Here is a 21,208-nt window from a genome sequence, read left to right as displayed (position 1 = left end):
CCATTGTAAAATACTACAACCAGATCTCCACCGCCCCAGATGTCTCAATGGAAAGCACACTACAGGCCATTTTTAAAGCTGAGTCAAGTCCATGGGCAAGCTATCTTTAGAAGGCCTTCGGCTCCCTGAACGTGAACTGCGGTTTCTCCATTCACACGGTGGTAACTTACCAACAATTGAAGTGCATTGTAAAAACCCATGGAAGGCACCTGTCCAAATTGCTTGACCTGCTGGAAGCTTCACACACTTTTTTTTGTTGTTGTGAGGGTAGTTTGAAATTTACTAGGATTTGGTATGACGTTCTACACTTTCTTCATGAGCCTTGGATACCACTTAATTCCAGGCAAGTGAAGCAATGTCTTGCTGATTCAAAGTGATGGCTGTTCCAATCTCATGTAAGAATCGCTATGCAACAAAGTTCACTCCCTGTGAACATGAGTGTCTTATAGTTGTTGTGTGTACTGAAACTGAGTCACTTCTAAGCACCATCGGGTGAGATCAATGGGAGATTTCTATGCTAGTGAACGGTGCCAGACTGACAGCGCTGAGGAACAAGGTTCTCTACAGTGGTGCAAGATTCCACCACCACTGTGCATCAGATCAAACCAGAGGTGTCTAAAGTTGCAAAACTCTACATACTGCTTGAAGTTTTTTTTTTTACTTTAGCAACTTCTTGCAATTTACGAAATAAGCAGTTTAAAAAAAAGTAGACTTGAAAATCCCTTCAAAGTAGGTTTTTGCAGGAAGAGGGACCAGGAGCCATGTGCCCCCTTTTTTAAGCTTTAACCAACAAGTGGCATAGAGCCTGGAGCCACAAATGACGCTTGGGCGGTGGTTTGGGGGCACAAACACCTGGTCAGGATGCAGATGTATCACACACAGTAGGTGTTAAGTCCAAGCAGTGTTAATCTTGCAGAAAATAGATGTTATGTCTCTATTAACCCTTTCGCTGCTGCGGCTATTCCGCCGCAGTGCTAAGGGGCGGGGGCGCGCGGAGCCCCGATGCTGGTGACGGAACTGCTCTGTCACGCCCCTCGGGTGAGCTGTGCTTGTGACGGAACGGTTCCGTCACGGCCCCGCCCACTCAATAGAACGCGCCGCGCAGTCGCAAAATCAACGCCGCACAGGCGCGGCGAGCGGGCCGTGACGGAACCGTTCCGTCACCAGCACAGCCCACCCGAGGGGCATGACGGAACGATTCCGTCACCAGCGTGGGAGAGGTTAATATTAAATAAATGTGCTCAGTAACTTTAAGATGTTTATTAGCAGAGATATTCCTTGCCACTCCACCATATTTGTTACACCCGTTCTATGCCTAGGAAAGTTGGGGGGTCTATGATGGCCAAGCGCTGCATCTCCTCGTGAACTTGGGTGGCCCTGGACTTGTGCATTGTACTGAACACTGCCTTCAGTGGTCTCTTCCCTATGTTCAAGTTCTTTTGATGAGAGTTCATGGTCTCTGCGATTGGAGCCACCAGCCCAGATTGAGGCTGGGCACTTGCCGAGCCTCTATCAGGCCACGGTGCACATGCAGATGTTAGGATAGGATAGGATATATGTTTATAGAGTGCTCGATTGCCGTGGCGTCTTGGCGCTAGTGATGTTGGTGGTGGACATCGGGCGGTTTGCACCTCTTCAGGCGCTCATGCTGGTTGGGGCACGTCACCAGCTGGTTGTGATTCAGTGAGCATTTTGGCTGAGCCTGGACAGGCATTGATGGGGCTTGTAAATATGCAGGGGAGTAGTGACATTTTCTCTCCAGCTTACATGATCGCGCCAGGGCCCACAAGCCTCATTTGAGTTTGCGTTGGATCACACTAAAGGCTTCCACCACAAGGGGGTGCCACACCCAGAGACAAATGCCTGTTCAGTGTCTCCAGAGGATGCAGTTGGGTAACCTTCAATTTCTGAGTGCATGCTCCCACAACGGGTTACCACTTCCGGGTTTCTGGGATAGTACATGCAATGCTGCTTCAGCAAGTGAAGTGCTCAGATTTGTGGGTCTGGCTGAGCAGAGCAATGTTGTCTTGACTTTGGGTCAATGTAGCAGCACTCTGTATGTCACTGTAGATTGTGCAAACTCAATCTTGTGCTCTGGGGGTACAAAAAAAGTTCTAACCACTACCACAGTCTACCTCCTTCTAAGCAGGGCATAGCAGCACAGATCTCAGCAGTCCCAGGGATAGTTTGGCTATTCCTTAAATAAACAGTCTAGGATTCCACACTTCATCCTCTCCCTTTTCTGCACCAGTAAACTTCTCCATGGATAAAAAAACAATGCCAGTTAAAATCAGGTCATGTGGATAATTGGATCTGTGCCATTTCCAGTAAAGCACACTTGCTTCTTTGAAGGTTGGTGTACTTAGGATAGGTAAGAACCTCGTTTTAGTTTTAATGCACATCGTTCAAAATGTCATTCTAATTGGCACAATGAAAGATATTATTGACTTTACTCTACAGTAACCCAAAGACATAGTTTAAAAACACAAAGACTGAAATAATAATAAAAAAGGATAAAAAATGTGATTAAAAAAGCGCCCAAAAAATTAACGTACTGGTCCACCAGCCCTGGCACTGAATAGAGTGCCTTTTAGGCGGATGTGCACAAGCGATGAGGCGAAAAAGCCCTCACAGTGGAAGGGAGCCATTGGCGGACGAGGGACCATTCATTATCCCACACTCCAAGATGTGGTCGCGGAACCAAAATGGCGATGACAACAATCCAATGTATGAAGAGAGCTCATCCAAAATCCATGTATTCATCCATTTATGTATATATTATTCGACTATATCAAGCTTGGGAAGCACCTAAATATTCTCTAGGTCAGTCCTAAAAAATGAAAGAATTAAATTGTGATGTAACAAAAAGAACACGTTCAAACCACGTCCCTCTCTCCTAAAAAGCCTGCTTGAGGCTTTTTTCATTGGAGAATCAAGGCACGGGCAGAGGGTGAGGAAATGGTAATTTGCTATAATTCAGTCAATATTGATTTTTTGTTGTATACTAAGTCCATCTAAGCAGAGTATGGCAAACAGAAATGTACAGCATGTCTTTAACATAAATTATCCTTATTAAATCACCAAGAAAAATAGAGGTCTATTATAATTGCAACAGAACATTAAAATAAAAACTAGACCGTACACAGTACATGGCTAGCTATTTACTCAGTGGAACGCCCAATTCTTACAGATAACATTTTATATTGTATAAGTAGATTGTTATAAGTACAAATAAATATTTTTTTTAATCCAGTGGCTATAACCAGCACATAACTGTTCACTGTTGAAGCAAAAGTGCCACTGCCCTTGATCATGCTACCGGAAGTGAGCAGGAAAGAGGCTTAAAAATAAAAACACACTGTGTACTGTATCAATCATGAGAACATGGAAGTCATCAGCGAATCAATATATTATTTCCAAATAAAATTCATTATTATTGGAAGAGACGAATGAAAGGACGTGTATCATGTTATGTCTCCACAAAAGGCAAAACTGAAAATAACGTTTAATATCATATATATTTTATTAATAATCATGATATATTACAATAGAGAGTGTTTTATGCAATTTCTAAAGTTCAAAAACAGAAAAGAGATGTGTTTGTTATAGAAAAGAGGGGAAAACAGGGAAACTTGTATGGGTGTTATTGGTGCAACAGTACAACTACACGCTTACTATCCATATGTAAAGAAAGCGGGGTGTGGCGATGTCAAGACCCGCTCAGTAATCTATGTATTGATGATTGGGTCTCTAAAGGATTTCAAGGATTCTCTGCTAGAAACTGCTTTTTCATAGAGAATACCCATTACTGTTGATTCTACTGGCGTGAAGCGAGTAGCGCAAGTGTGGGATAATATGAGATACGGTCTTCTACATTTTAATCAGAAGCCAACATCAGATTTCTGTCCTGGGGAGGGCGTCAAAGAGCCCGCCCTTGACCATGCAATGCCCTCCCAATGTTACTCACTGCTGAAGCATCTACTCTCTAATGACCTTTTCTTGAGTTCTTGTGTCTTCCCCAAGTCTCAGGTGTAAGTTACTCATGAACGTCCAGGAGAAACACCTTATGGGCATCAGACCCCAAGCAAACAGGTTATCATGATTTATTGACCTGCCTTATAACTTTCAAACAATCCTTGGCTACCACCTGCGGCTGAACGAGCTGTAAAGGATTCAATAGCTAAGATGGGCATCACTCATGGACCAGTTATGTAGAGAAGGGAGAGGCAGAGATCAAGATGAATTATGAAGGAATGGGAATGACATGGCGTGTGTCAGGCTATGGAAAATATGAATCCGGACCACCCAGTTGAACCCTCAAATATCACTTTCTCTGTCAGTTGACAAATGGGCAGGGCCACAGGAATTGTGTGATAATTCGGTTTTTCGCATAATTATGGATTCCCTGCATTTGCCACATAATCCATCATCTGCTGCAAAATCTGTTGAATTTAACTAAAAAATGTGTTTCTAGGTCAAACGGTTCAAAAGTTACTAAAAACACAGCAACAGGTTATCATTCTGTTGCCTATTGCAATATTGTGGGTGTTAAACTGGTAGTAAGGATTTGAAATATTTCCCAGACAGTGTTCACAAGTGTAAAAATGACAAAATAAAGAAGTAATACTATAAAAAATGTACCGCATCACGCCATATAATTTGCCTTTTCTTGCCGCATAATTTAGTCAACCTGCTGGGTGAGGTTCCCAATGACTTAGAAATATTGTTGCCCACAAATGCCACAAATATCCATGAACTATACGCTTGAATGAATCCACTTCAGCTTTGGACATCAGTCTGTTATATGCCTGCCCTGCCTTTATACATAAAATTGACTCTAGACACACAAATAGATGCACACTTCTTGTAGGCGTAGAGCCCACATGTGCACTTGACGTATATATGGAAGACAATATCGAAATTTAACAGTCGCCATATGCACATCCTTTAGAAAGGTTACCCGATAGCTCATGCTTCGCCTTTAAACAGAATAATTAATTGATTATTTAATGGAGGGCTAAAAGTGTGTGCCCTGATGTCCTCATAAATTGATTTACTCCCACTAATGCTTCAGCTTTGGGGGTGAATTGTACTTTGGAGAAAGGACCAGGCTGGATGTGCCCAGAATTAAAGATCTACATTCATTCATATCCAGAGGCAGCCTTAAGACTTTTGAAGTGGAAATCAAGCATGCATCCTTCGTTAAATTACAAAACACATACTTCTGCAAAGTTTTCCCAGGTGTTTGCATTTCGTTTTTAATTTTTTTGTTATGAACCTTGATATGTTTGTAGATCTTTATACCACAACGTGTGTCATTTCTTTGATTCACAAAATATTGATTTTAGGATTAACATTTGTTTTCAATTGCGCCGGCTCGGCTCGGTTTTTGGCTCCTAGAGACGAGCCGGACCTGTGTATCGCTTCTTACCATAGAACCTCTGGCTCTCCCCTATAGAGTACTATCGTCAAAGTCCACCATTTTGAAGCGGTAACTCATAATTCAGGTTTTCTAATAATAGGTAAAGTGATATGTGTTGTAACTGCTGGGGGTGAAGTACATGTGACCCGGAAAGCTACCAATGTGGAATATATCCAAGCATTAAACCCCTATTCTAAGGGTGAGCTTATTAATCCACAAATGCAGCCGGGTCTGGTGGCTCATTGGACTAATGCTTCCACAGTAGGGGCCTGAGTTCGACCTAATGGTCACAGGTTCAATTCCCAGCGGGTCCACTCAGCCTTTCATCCTTTCTGAGGTCGATAAAATGAGTACCATTGAGTTGGGTAACAATAAACATCTGTTATTCAGTGCCAAGATACCCCTTTGAGGGTGAACGTGCGCTTTACAAATACACATGTTATGTTAATGAGAAAGGAGGTAAGCTGCAATGAAAAAGAACCTGCAAGAGTGAGTTAAAGAGACTGGAAGTAGGGTGGTGGTGGAAGAAAGAGCCATGGGGTGGAATCAAGACCAGGCAGTGTCGGTATTCCCGAGCTAAAAAGATAGAAAGTGTAGGGGGTGGAAGAAAGAGGTGTGAGGTGGAATCCAGGCGAGGCAGCCTAGTTCTAGTGGCGAACTCCTTAGAAAAATGTCAGGCCCCGCACTTTTTTATTTTTTTAACAAATTAAGCACTCATTCCTGGGCAAGGTTGATGATCCGCATCATTATGCATTATCCAAGGGTCTTATTCGTGAATCCATTTACCCTGCTGCAGACTCCCATTAATGCTTGGCAGAGATGTCGGTCTCTATCAGGAGAGATGGGGTTGTGTCTGCCCTCCAAGAAACGCTTTATTATAAATACAAGCTGTCTAAATGCGCCCCAGCCTCAGTGCGCTATGGGGATGAAGGATGAAAGTGTGAGCACATCAATAGCCAGGCTGTGTGTGTGCGTGGTATATTTCTATAGCGCTTATCTAGCCTATGGCTTCGGAGCGCTGTCCAGGTTCGAAAGCAGAGATGCAAACAGAGAGTGGACCTAGACATTTACTGGTTGGTTATGTCCTGTTCTTCAAAGAGTTGTGTCTTCAGCTGTGATATAACGCACAGTACACACGGTTCTTTGTAACTTAAAAACGTGTTTTCCCATGGCACTTGCGCCACGAGATTGTTTTTCATTTAGCACTGTAAGTGAGAGGCGTTAATAATACTCGACATACGGTACTCCGTTTCTCAACATTAGACAGATGAAAGGCAGGGCTGGAATGCAATCCTGCGACCTGTAAATTGCAGAGATATCTTGGAAGCAATCACCTAATTTCCGTTTGCATTCCACCAAACAAATAAACGACTCTTAACTAACTAAAAAGCACAGCTTTTATCAGATTCAGAAGGATGGGACGTCGACTGTTGCATGCTGGGATTTGCAACCTGTAGCTCACATGCGGCACACGCACCTCGCCATCCCCGCCTGTGCTCTTTCGGGTCAAAACATTAATATATGTATATTTTTAATTCCCCCCCAAAAATTGAAACGGAGCATGATTGTTTTTACCTTGCTGGAGGGCAGGAGCCAGTCAGTCAGCTTCGCAGAAGTTGAATCCTTCCAAAGGGCTGTTTTTCTTGCCCCTTGTTTCAAGGCGCTGTGAAGTCGGGTTCCGCCGTCCCCTCGCTGTGCTCTCCGTTCTAGGCGGTGGGAACGGTGTTCCGCGCGCTCCACGGCAGACTTCCTCCGTCCTCAGCTCCAGGCGCGGCTCTGAGACCCCCTGCCAGAGAGAAAACAGCAGTGTGAGCCTGAAAACGCTCAGAGTGTGGGAGGGAGGAGAGGGGAGGGGGCGAGATGACAGGGGAGCCGGCTCGATAAGTGGGTGAGAGATGGGGGGTGAAGGGGGGTGAAGGAAGATGCTGGCTCTGTGCAGGTGGAGTACAAAATCCAAACACTCCTGTTTACCGTCGTCAGTAAGAAGGATGGAAGGGTCAGTGCATGTCCTGCAGGTAACATTATGGCACCTTCTTGGTTACATGTTCAGTCATACAGCTCAGTGGGTTCGACATTGCTGCGGATCAGCATCGGAAAAAATCGTGGCAAATATTTGAGAGAGACTAATTTATGTATTGATTAATCAATTGTAATAATAAAATATTAATACCGGTTTATATAGCGCCTCGATTTAAAACCTGCAGTTTCTTAGCGCCAAAAACAAATGTTACTATTACCCAGTTTAATGGTACTCAATTTATTGACCTCATGACCTTTAGACGGAGTCAGAGGAGGAATCGCCATCGTCCACAAGAACAGCATCAGGGTCTCGACTAGCACCGACAACGCGCTCAGTACCGCCGAACACATGCATTTCCAGATCCACACAGAGCCCAACTCCACCCTCAGAGGCACCCTCGCCTACCGACCCCCCCTGGACCCCGCCCCCAGTTCAGCGACTCCACCTCCACCGACTACATCCTCCTTGGAGACCTGAACTTTCACATTGAGAACAACAATGACAGCAACTCCACCACCCTGATCGACAACCTCGGACTGAGGCAACTCGTCACAACGCCCACCAACTCCAGCCGGCCACACGCTCGACCCAGTCTTCTCCTCAAGCCCAACATCTCCGTCAGCCACATCACCGAACTCCTCTGGACCGACCACCGCTGCATCCACTTGACCTTCCACAAACCCACCACACACCACCGCACCCAACAGATCCCCCGCTGGAGCAAAATCACCGAAGACCAAGTACATGCAAACCTCACTCTCAGCCCACCCACTGAACCCTCCAACACCGACGTCGCTGCCCACAACCTCAGATGCTGTATCAAGGACTGCACCAACACCCTCGCCCGCTGAAGAAACCCCCCCACAGAGACACCAGCAAGAGGGCCAGCTAGTTCACCCCAGAACTCCTAGATTCCAAGCAAGTCTGCCGGAAACTAGAGAAGAAATGGCACAGTGATTAAACTCGGGACAGCCACGCAGCACACAAGGACTCTGTCCGTAACCACCACCACCTCATCAGGGCTGCCAAGAAGACCTCCTTCAAAGACCGCCTCAACAACAACGCACACGAAGGAGCTCTTCAACATCGTGAAGGAACTCTCCAACCCCAGCTCCAACACAGACGACATCCCGTCGTCGCAAGCCCTGTGCGACTCCCTCGCCACCTTCTTCCACCGCAAGATAGCAGACATCCATGACAGCTTCAGCACCCAGACAGCCCCAACAGACAGCAACACAACAGACCCTCCGCACACCATCAACCACATCCCCTTGCTAGCCTGGACCAGCGTGAGCGTCGAAGACACCATCAAGACCACGAGCACAATCCACTCCGGCTCTCCGTCAGACCCATTCCCGCACCACGTCTTCAACAAAGCAAGCAGCTCCTTCGCACCCCACCTGCGCAACGTCATCAATCTCTCCCTTGAGACAGCGACCTTCCCAGAGAGCTGGAAACACACCGAGATCACCACCCTACTCAAAAAACCCAAGGCAGACCCGAGACCTCAAGAACGTCCGACCCACCTCTCTGCTACCCTTCCTGGCCAAGGTCATCGAGAAAATCGTTAACAGACAGCTAACCCGATACCTCGAAGAGAACAGAATCCTGGACCCTTCCCAGTCAGGGTTCTGCAGCAACCACAGCACCGAGACCGCCCTCATCGCCGCCACTGACTACATCAGGACCCTGCTGGACAACGGCGAGACCGCAGCACTCATCCTCCTAGGCCTCTCTGCCGCCTTCGACACTGTCCGCCACCGCACACAACGCGTACGCCTCCATACCGCAAGGATCCGAGACAAGGCTCTGGATCCACCTCCTTCCTCTCCGGCAGAACCCAGAGCATCTTCCTCCCCCCATTCCGTTCCAAAGCCTCCGAGATCATCTGCGGCGTACCCTCGGGACCCCTGCTCGCACACGTCGCCCGACAGCACGACCTCAACATAATCTCCTACGCCGACGACACTCAACTGATCCTCTACCTCACCAAGGACCCCATCACCGCCAAAGTCAACCTCCATGAAGGAATGAAGGCCGTCGCCGACTGTATGAAGATCAGCCGTCTGAAGCTGATCTCGGACAAGACGGAGGTCCTCATCCTCAGCTCCAACCAGTGAGCCTGGGACGACACCTGGTGGCCAACGACACTGGGGGCAGCCCCGCCCCCCACCGACCACGCACGCAACCTGCGAATCATCCTCGACTCAACGCTCTCAATGACCAAGCAAGTCAACGCTGTCTCCTTCTCCTGCTTCAACACCCTCCACATGCTCCGCAAGATCTGCAGATGGATCCCGACAGATACAAGAAAGACAGTCACCTAGGCCCTCGTCAGCAGCAGACTCGACTACGGAAACGACCTCTACGCGGAAGCCCCGACCAAGCTAATCAATCGACTACAATGCATCCAAAACGCCTCGGCACGACTGATCCTCGGTGTACCACGACACGGCCACATCACCCCCCACCTGAGAAACCTGCACTGGCTCCCCGTCAACAAGAGGATATCCTTCAAGCTCCTCATCCACGCACACAAGGCACTCCACAAGACCGGCCCAGCCTACCGCAACAGACGGTTCTCCTTCTACACCCCCAACCGCCAGCTACGCTCCACCGACCTCTCACTTGCCACCGTCCCGCGCATCCGAAGAACAACCACTGGCGGGAGATCCTTCTCCCACCTCGCCGCCAAGACATGGAACACCCTCCCACCGAGCCTACGACAGACCCAAGACCTGCTGACCTTCAGGAGGATAGTAAAGACCTGGCTGTTCGATCAGTAGCGGCCCCCACCTCCCGCCCAGCGCCTTGAGACCCTCGCAGGTATGTAGTGCATTTAACAAATGACTGATTGATTGATTGATTGATTGACAACTTCAAATGTCAGGGCCACAACTCACACACAGTGCAAGCACTGAATATTTGGAGACCAGAGGAGCGGGAGGAAAGGGCGAACACACATCATTCATCACACCATCCCTCAACACCGCCGCCGCCTCTTTTTACCAGTTACACACAACCATACAATCCTTGCATGCCACTCCAACACATACATGACCTATTCCAGTGATCAAATCTAACACAAACACTCATAACTCTTGTCCATCCCCTCTTACACACCACAAACTCTTCTCCAGAGCAAATCACCACCCCGTACTATTAAAATATCACCCACCACCAGTACTGCACATAAAAATCTTTCACAGAAAACCACTACATCAATAGCTCCTCTCACTACTCCACAAAAACAAAACACACAAATTTCAATATATTGTTTACACAAATATACCCTTACTATGTAAGCAGGTATCTATATATTTATTCCCTTTCTACTACTATGATCTCCAAAATAACCCTTCCTAGACAACTCCCTCCTCTACACCTCCTGGCTCACCACAAATATCAGTTTACTACTTTGATCCCCCAAATATCCCTACTAATTTCTCCCTAATGATTTCTCTCCTTTGACTCATCCCAAACCTCATTTTTTTCTACTCTGATTCTCTTACTCCCGAACGCCTTTCTACAGGTCCTTCCCTCCTCCATCTCTCCTTTACTCATCCCAGACCTCAACTTACTACTATGATCTTCCAATTAACACTTCTGTTTTTCTTCCTTATTCTTTCCCTCTATTACTCTATTCAATCCAACTAACAGACTCACATGTCCTCTGCTCAAATTAACTCGTACCTCCCTATACTAACACTATACTCATATTTCCCTATATTAATCCACCACTAATCCTTTTGGGTTCCGGAGTAGGGTACTACTTGCCAAAAAGCACTTCAACACCTCATCAGGGGTTGTAAGTGCTATATAAATACAATTATAATTACAATAGAGGAACAAGTGCAAGGGGTTTTCTCTTTGCTGAAAAAATGCCGCACATTTAAACCATGCAGACAGGTTCCAATGCACATCTGGTACCTGTGATAATACCATGGGAGCCTCATTATCAGGGACATCTTAAGAACTTAGGGGGCCCTGGGCAAACCGTATTGTGGGGGCCCCTGTTCCTAACAGCTTTGGATTTATGATCCAATTTCAGCTCTTTTATGCCCTCTTTGGTCAGGTCACTGACAGTGCACAGGTCACTGGTACAAATTCTAAATTTGTTTACATCTACTATTCAGGGATAGTGCCTTGTTTTCAATATGATAATTCAGCAACAGCTAACTAATATTATTGCTTATAATATTTGTGACACCCTTCCATTTCCCACATGTGAGGTGCTGTTTTAATCTAACGGAAATAGTTTTTCGATGGTCTTGAAAAACATATATTGCTCTACCAGATGACTTTAATAGATTCCAATGCATCACCCACATTAAAAATAAATTAAAGAAAAACTGTACTTAAAACAATCTGTTAATAAGTATTCACTGTCATCAGCACAAGAATAGGGTGGGACCCTGGGCCAGGGCCCACTGTTCCCATGGCTTAGAACGTCTCTACATGCGGAAGTGTTCCTAAAAGGGGGGTCACCACCTCAACTAAAGATATGAAAATTCACCCTATGAATACCACTGAATCTTCTTTAGTTGCATTTAGAAACAGGAGACACATTTACAATTGAAGAATTTTGACGTTCGAAGAATTGAAGATATGAAATGCGTTTCCGTGGAGTAGAACAATCACCGTGGAAACTAAGGTCCTCATTACTCATGGCCCATTTAATTGCAATATATGCATTAACTGGTGTCAATCAATCAATCAGGTGACTTGTAAAGCGCGACTACTCAAGCATAAGGGTCTCAAAGCGCTGGGGGGGGGCAGGGGGAGAGGGGGCTGCTGATCCGCCGAAGGCGCTGTGGTTCAGTCAAAGAGCCAGATCTTGAGGTCCTTCCTGAATTGGGGCAGTGAGGGTGATGGCCTGAGATGGAGAGGCAGGGAGTTCTATGTCTTTGTCACAGAACATATTGCAATTATAAGTTTAGTGATAAGATATCTTTCAGGTCAAACCTGGGTAAAATACCCAGTATTTACCCACACATGAAGATTTTGGTGCAGTAATCACTAACTCATGGTATATTATTCCCAAAAAACTCATAAATTGATGGTACTTATCACCCCTGATAGAATCCGGCTCAGCCGAGTCAAAATTTATCAGGTGCGATGACTATCACACCAATTATGGACCACTCGTAAGGAGGGCCTTAGAAGAAGTCATAGACTTTAACCCCTTGGCCGCGGCGGTAATTCCGCCGCGGCGCTAGGGGGCGGGGGGGCCGCGCGGCGCCGCCATGCTCGTGGCGGAACCACTCCGTCACGAGCCGCGGTGGCGCTGTGCTTGTGACGGAATGGTTCCGTCACGGCCTCACCCGCTCAATGGAACGCCCAGCGCAGGCGCGGAATCCGCATCGTGCAGGCGCGGCGGCCGGGCCGTGACGGAACCATTCCGTCACCAGCACAGCCCCACCGTGGCTTGTGACGGAATGGTTCCGTCACCAGCACGCAAGGGGTTAATTAAAGTGCAAGTAAATAAATGAAAGACTAAGAGCTTCAATAACAGAAAACAAATGAAAGGTCAGATTTGACAGTTGTGAGCGCAAAGTAAATTGTTGTAACCATTGAGGTTCCGATGCAGCAAATAAATAGTTAATGTAATAATATTACAAATATGTTGTGTTCTCTAGTACAGAAAACGTGTATATAATTGGACAGCATGCATATGGGAAAGGAGCTTTTATGTGCCCAATATATCAGTAGTGCGATATAGTTCCTTCAGCGGGCAATACAATATCTAGATGGAGCTCTGCAAACTTGTTTAATCCATTTGAGTTCTGTGGCAAAAGCATGGTGGATACCATACATTTATTTAATAAGAACTGGCTTTTATTGTTGAAATATCGATACTGTTTGTGAGCCACAAGTTATCTTGAGGAATAGAATACGATGATTTATATATTCAGTGTTAAAAAATATTTTGCCATTTCACAAAAATGTAAACTATGTGACCCAAGCAGGTGGTGTTTTTTTGTTTTTTTTAACAACACATTTTATTGTTTTTATAATACCAAGTGGGCGAAACCCAGTAAGCAGCATACAGACATTTGACAGAATGCACGAGCATGAGATACTGGAGAAAGCCTCACCAGGAGATCTGCAAAACATTCGATCCAACATCCCGCCCCTCCCCCAACACTGCACCACACATCCCATAAGGAACAATAAATACATGCACAGTAAAAAGAGTAGGTCTACAGCTACAGCCAATTAACACATAAGATTGGTGAGTCATTGATGGCCAGTCGTTCGATAGGCTCTTGGCTTGCTGGCTGCATAAGGAGGGACAGGTCAATACCCCTGTGTTTTGCCTACCTGGCCCAGATCTTCCCATGTTTCTGCGGGCAACCCCATGCCTGAAATACCGCTACTTCAGCCAACATACATTTATCTAAGGCTGTTTTCCATGCCGCCACCCTGGGGGAGAAGAAGACTTCCAATGCTGGGCAATGTCATGCTTGGCTAAAGTGAGGCCTAGGAACAGGAGGTATCTCTTATATCTGTTCCCCCCGATGTCTACCGTGCTGTGGAGAAGTATCAGTCGAGGGTCCGCCGGAGGTGGTGTTTTTTAACCCCTCCACAGCACCCACGATTTAGCAGAAGTGCGGCACTTCCGCAAAACGGGCAGGGCCGCGTCGGCCATTGGCTGACGGCAGCACCAGCGAGGTAGCGTATAAATAGTGTGATGTAGGGCTTCCTAACACGCACCCACAGAATTGGCAGCAGTTCCCTTTGCCTCCTTGTTCTGATTTACTGTTCGGATCTTGCTCTGGATTCCTGTGTTCATTCCATGTACCAGGAGGGAGTAACTTCTTTAAGTGCCCGTTAGGTAGATTCTTTAATTCCTTGTTCTGAGTCCTAGTTTCATTTCCCTGTGCCAACCAGGCCTAACCTGTCACAGATACTTTTGGGTTCAGTCTCCTCTTGATCCCAGAATTGATGATCTTTAATTTGTAATTCGTTGTCTCGGTTTTCTCCATGTCTCGTTGCTATCTCTATTGTTCCCTGGGCTAGTTTCTGTGTAGTGTCTGTCTTCAATCTCTGTGTCCAGTTGTTCTGTTTTGTTTGATTTCCTGTTATTAAGCTTTGCCTAGCCTGTATTCTGGTTATTCTTTCCACTCTGGTTTTTTGTTCCATTCCAAATATGTTCCCCTGTCTATTGCAGTCTATATCTGGTTTCCATTTGATCACACAAGGGAAAGATTTCTGATGTTGTGCCCGGGTCCCTTGGAGTCTTACCTGTTGCATTGTTGTTATCAGTCTTGGTCAACCTTGAACAGTCTACACCAGTCTCCATAACCACGGACTCAAAATAGGACTTCACCCTATGACCTTTGGCAAGAGCTATCTGCTGATGTCATTCCAAAAGAGTGTTCCCTAAGCTACTAAGAGGCCTTTTCTCAAATACTAGTACGTCCATTACTTTGATCAACTCCAGACTTGCGCCTCCCCTCGGATTACCTAGTCACATCTCTTAGAAACTTGGGGACTTGTCTTGAGTAACTATAAAATGCAAACTCTACATTCGTGTCCTCTATCCTTTATATATCCTGCACCCTGCCCCGCTTTACCTTTTGTATATTATTGTGATTCCAAGCCTATTGTACATTTGTATGATTTCTGTAAAGCGCTCTGATACCCTAATGGGTCAAGTTCGCGTTCTATAAAAAACAAAAATAAACAATAAATGTTCTTGTCCGCCTCCCACCTCTCTTCTTGCCTCTGCTTTCAGCCCTCTCCTGCCCTCTATAGTCCTGAGAGCACAGCAATACTTTCAATAGCCTGGCATTTACCTTGCCCAGTCACCATGCTCATTACCACCTCTGGAATCACCCGCCCTTGCCTTCGCTACCTGGCAGTGTATTAATGATGGAGCACAGTTGAAAATGTCCTGGTCATGGTACAGGGGCGATGGTGGGCATGCATCTTAAGCTCACCAGGGGGATTCCAAAAAAGCATGACAGGTTCTTTATTGCCTAAAGACTAGCTCCTCTGCATATATGATACACGTACATACGGGACCTATATCTGGACTGCTCTACCACTCTCCTTGGGACCACCTTCTACTGCCCACATGCCTCAGTATCCAAATGCACCCTCAAGTACAGTCGGCCGGCAGAAGCAGTACCTGAGCAGATAGGATCGTCCTCTTTTAGACGTACAAGCTAAATGTGTGGGGGAAGAGTCCAATGTGCCTACGTCTTAATCTTCAATTAAAGTCCTCATACAGGTAACCATTGAAACCACATATCCATCACCAACCTCATATGCACTTTTGTGAAAAAATAGCAAGTAGACCTTCTAAGACGTTCTAGTGTATGGCAAGGTTCCTGTTAGACCAATGCTATCAAAAGAAGATTAACACTTATACCGCCTGTACAACTCTCAGTACGTACAACCAGGCGTTACAGGATATTGCTAGTGACGTATACTGTCACTAACACTACAAAGGTTAATACTTGTGCTTTGACGCAGCATAACTGCAGAGGCTAGGATCACAATCTGTTAAGCTTTGAGACACAATGTGTGGGCAATATCTACTCCTCTGCATTCATCCCTGTGGTAAGAGCTCGTTAATAGTAGGGTGTAGACAACTGGCTGTGTACAGAAACATCTCTGGAAGGGAATTTTGGTGAAGGCACACATTGAGACGCTGATAAAATTGGTGGGGGAACAAGTAAATGGAAATAGCTAAGCGTGTGTGTGTGTGTGTGTATATGTATGTATATATATATATATATATATATACACACAAAAAATACACACAAACACGAGTACATTTACGCAAGATGTTTAATTCTTACTTTCTATGTATGGATGTATATTTATAGATGTAGATATATATTCATATACAAGTAAAGTCACAGATAAATGGTTTAAGCAAATTTATAGGCTCATATATTGCCTCTAACAATCACTAATTTGTAACAAAAGGAAGTTTGACCATTAAATGTGTATGTCAAGGTGCTGTGTCTGGTTTTTTGCTCGGTAGCCTCTCCGTACATTCAACAGACAAGGGATGGGACCTGGACAAATGCAGCCCCCCCCCGAAGAAATGCCAGTGACCAATCCATCGCCCTCCATCAAGAGGTACCAGTTGCTGATCCCTCACCCATCTATGGCTAGAATGTGATATTTCAATGACATAGCCAAGGATGCTTGTTTCCGTTACAGGGAAGACCTGGCTTGGCAGTTCGGGGTGGACTGTTCCCATGAGGCAGAGGGTCAAGACTAATTTGCATATGGCTGGGTCTGAACTGGGGTGGGGAAGTGACCTAAAGAACGATGATGGATTCAACCCAGATCTGTGACGGAGGCGAGTGTCTGAAAAGTTTCAGCGCTCGGTCAATCATCTCCTTGTGTTTACAGCCATTTTGTATTGTAATTACATTGCTACAGCACTTTACACCCCGATCAGGTGCTGAAGCATATAAACAGAAACGGTGCATGCTGTACAACACAGGAGTGCATGCTTGGAAAAGTTCTGAATTGTAGGGTGACCAGATTTTTAGAACCAAAAACCAGGACACTCCACAAACACAGAAGTGAGACAACATAAAACTTTATAAATCAATAAATAAACAATTTTTCATCAAACGAGGAGTACAGCACAAACAAAAATTGAAAAAAAACATACATTGAGGCACTATGGGGAATTAGAACACTGGAATGTTGACAGCTCCAATGAGGACAATGGAGTAGCTGCTAGCTTATAATGGCTGGTACAACCCTGGAGCTCCAGCATTCCAATGTTTGTCTTTTTGTTTCTCCCTTTCTAATTTGGAACATTCTACCCTTAGTGGGTGAAATGCTCTAATAGCCTTATAGACCTTCTGCCTCGGTCTATACCAGCTGTTAAAGGCCCTCTCCCTAGTTATAGACCCTGGCTTGCAGCTTGGGCCAATAACTCGGGATCAGGGCCTATAACAACCGGTATAGCCCTCTGCAGAGGGCTATAAGGCTATATTGCACGCAACCTTTACAAAAACTAGCATCGGTGTTAACTGAACTACATTTTACTGGGAGCTCTTAACTAATTCTTAGGTGGAACACATGAAGACTCAAATCCTTCTGAGTTCAGTCAGTTTACTCAGAAAGTCGGGACATGCTAAAGTTTATTCAAATTAGCCAGGACAGATGGTGACTGTCCCCGCAGATCTGGGACACCTGGACTACCTACTGAATTACCATGTGGCATGGAAGTGAAACATTTTAGTGTGGTGCAGGAGTTTCCAAGGTAGACCTCTTCCTTGTCTTAGGCATTTGTAAGTAGAGGAGAGAACAGAGATAGAAATGCATAAAAAATGATGGCGAACTGAAATGTGTGAATTTGAGGACATGAACATGTACCCAGCTCCGTAAAATGACTATGAATGAACAAATATGAAATTGAGAACAATAAATAACTTGCTCTTTTGTAACCTAAGAACTTTATTATGTTAAACCACCAAACATGAAATGATGTGAGTCCATTCAGGCACTGTAATCATTTTTCAAAACACCAGTTTCTTTTTTATGTCTCGATTGCCAGATGTCTGCAAGTCAACTCTTTAAAATAGCATGAGCTATGTCTCCACCAACAGAGTTAAACAGAGTTAAACAGAGTGTTCCATTGTGATGCATACAGGATTTGTTTATATTGCAAAAGAACACTGAGCCATCAAACATATTTATTGTACCGATGCACCATATACACAAAGGAATACTTTTTGCATCCGCGTTTAGATAGTGCAGCTGTCAAACAAACCTATTACTAATAGCATGTGTGGCTTTGGGTCCTCCTACGTCAACCATTGGCTTTCCTTGACCAGCCTCTTTCAGCTTCTGGCTTGAGACTTTGTCAATCACGTCTTGGCTCCGCCCAGTGGAATAATCATCTCTCATTTGATGGAACTGGCTGTTTGAGTATATCCTTCCGCCTTACCTGCAGGATGAGCGGTTGCTTTACAACTTTTGCCCCTGCCTTTTGCCCACCCTGGCTCCCTCTTGAGTGTCTCTCTTTAATATACCAAATGCTGCAAGTGTTGGCATATTAACCCCTTGGCCGCGGCGCTAAATCCGCAGTGGCGGTGGGGGTGAGCGCGGCGCCACCATGCTTGTGACGGAACCACGCCGTCATGAGTCACGGGCGAGCTGTGTCATGACGGCGTGGTTCCGTCACGACCCTGCCCACTCACTAATTCGCACACACAGGCGGGGAATCAGTGCCACGTGGGCGAAGCGGCCGCAGCATGACGAAACCACGCCGTCATCAGCACACGCTGCCCTTGGCTCATGATGGTGTAGTTCTGTCGTGCGCAGGGACGGGGTTAAACCCTTCCCTATAGCTTGTGTCAACTTTTGTTTACTTTCCTATTTATTCACCGTAGTAGGCTGTTAAAAAAATACATAATCAGGGCTCAAAATGCAAGCCAGGCCAGTAGGCTTTGCGAAAGATTTTAATTTAAAGGGTCCCAGGTTGGTCTATACTGTTCTTTAAAAAACAAAACTTCGCTCCAGTACAATTAAGTTAAAAATTATGAAACCTCCCGCAATTACTACAAAATGGCCGCCCATGTGGCGCTTGATAGTTTTAATTGTTTAAGCACAAGTGTCAGGGTCATAGTGCAAAAGGATGATGTGAAATTTAATAATTCGAGGTTATGCAGCAGATACCACCTAATGGCGGTGCAGTAAGACTTAAAAAGTCCAGAAAATTACCTTTTTTTCCAGTGCATGGGAAGTGGTCTAGTAAGGAAAACAGAATTTTGCCTAGAGCACACGAATTCCTTGCAGCATTTCTGGACATATCAGAGGATTTCAGTGAGCTGGCGAGCAGAACCAGAAAAATACACTCTAGTCTAGAGAGTGCTCCAGGTGGCCACAGGAGACACTGACACTACTTTGACAACTCTTAGAAAGAGTGACAGCAGAGACAACATCTATGGGGCAGAATACCTTCGTGAACATTGACTGAGCCAGAATCAAAGACGCGCCATGGTGAGACTTGTCTAACAAAGTATAATTGTCAAAACAGACTCTAAAGAGACGACTCTGAACACAGTACCTTAGCAGAGACAGAAACAAACGAGTACGCTTGGGTAACTTCAAACATTTGTTAGCCATAGTAACTTAGTAGGGACAAACTTCTCTGGAACAAAACACCATAGCAGAGACAGATATTAAAGAGACCTTTATGTGACAGCAGAGGCACAACATATAGAGAGTTACCTTGAGCAGAGCATCATAGGAAAGACAGACCCTCAAGCAACGGTTATAGGTGCACGGACCCCATGAGCGACAGGCTCCTAATTGGCCTCTCTAAGCCGGGGAACCTGAGCGGAGTCAGATTTCGGAGAGACATCTTTCTGAAGGAATACCTTAGTAGTGAAAGAACGGATGTATGACGTTACAACGCAGGCTATTACAACGCCTGCCTTTACAACGCGGTTTTTACATCGCAATCCATTACAACGCATAGCGCTTTGGGGTGCTGGATAGTGAATAGTTTAATTTACTATTCCAACTCCAGTCCCCGTGGACACTAGGGAAGGTTATTGGATAGTAAATTAACCTATTCCCTATCCTAGAGCGCCCCCAGAGCAATGCGTTGTAATAGTTTGCGTTGTAATGACCGCGTTGTAATGGTAGTGTGTTGTAAAAGTTTCGTTGTAAAGGTTGTTCACCTGAAAGAACTTATACAGAGTTGTCTTCAACAAAGCATCATAGGCGAGACAGACTCTAGAGCGACAGTTCTGGGTCACAGGAGCCTATAAGCGACTGGTTCTACATTGGGCTCTCTAAGCCAGAGTAACCGAGCACAGACAGGCATTGGAGAGACCATTCCAGGACAAAACATCATAGCAAAGACACACACTCGACCTGGGAAACCACTCTGGGACAGAATACCACAACACCAGAGACACCTTTGAGGACCAAACATAATATCCAGGACAGACTCCACAGGCACCTCTGTGGCTTACAGGGAGTAATATGGTCTGTCCAGGGAGAGTGGGAGGTTTTCCATGCATGTCAATACAAGCAAGGCCGACTCAATTTCACCTGTTCATAAGCAAACGGATGAATTGCTAGCCCTTGGATGTATGACATTACAACGCATGATTTTACATCGCATGCCTTTACAACGCGGTTTTTACAACGCAAACCTTTACAACGCATAGCGCTTTGGGGTGCTGGATAGTGAATAGTTTAATTTACTATTCCAACTCCAGTCCCCGTGGACACAAGGGAAGGTGTTGGACAGTAAATTAAACGTATTCCCTATCCTAGAGTGCCCCCCAGCGCAATGCGTTGTAATGGTTTGCGTTGTAAAAGTTGCGTCGTAAAGACACTGCGTGGTAAAAGTTGAGTTGTAAAGGATGATTCCCGCTAGCCCTCTGTTGCTGCTCCACATATTCACAAAGTTTGGTTGCTGGTTTTCAAGTCTGGCTACAACAGACCTCATGTCATCAATTATTCAAAAAAGTACAATAACAAATAGAGAGAGAGGGCTCTTTAGATCAGCCACTTCCTTCCGGCTCTTGGCTTTGACATGTTTTCCATGGTTTGCCATTGTTTGGTTGGGCTGTCCCCCAAGCCTGTGGCGTTTCGAGGATGGTTACTTTGTCCCCTTTGTGTTCCCATTAAATTTTGGTGATGGGGAATCAAGTAGTCCTTTAACTGGACTGCAAATGCAACATGATGCATAGTTTGTAGTTAAAAGCAAGTGTGTGTTCTTTGTTGTATTTACTTTCTAGGCTCGAGAATGTTCTATTTAC

General features: G+C 45.5%; 1 protein-coding gene across 1 annotated transcript in view; it reads right to left on the bottom strand.

Moving 5' to 3' along the window:
* The window catches only part of LOC144799464 (excitatory amino acid transporter 1-like), a 174,383-nt gene that overhangs the window by 82,724 nt on the left and 70,451 nt on the right, over positions 1–21,208 (bottom strand). Inside the window, exon 2 of the mRNA XM_078670786.1 lies at positions 6,998–7,208. The gene's annotated coding sequence lies outside the window, so the exon portion shown is untranslated. The remainder of the gene's footprint in view (positions 1–6,997; positions 7,209–21,208) is intronic.

This window comes from Lissotriton helveticus, chromosome 12, assembly GCF_964261635.1.
Source record: "Lissotriton helveticus chromosome 12, aLisHel1.1, whole genome shotgun sequence".
Lineage (NCBI taxonomy): Eukaryota > Metazoa > Chordata > Amphibia > Caudata > Salamandridae > Lissotriton > Lissotriton helveticus.
Note: the sequence above shows the minus strand (reverse complement) of the source record. Positions and strands in the feature narration are given on the sequence as shown.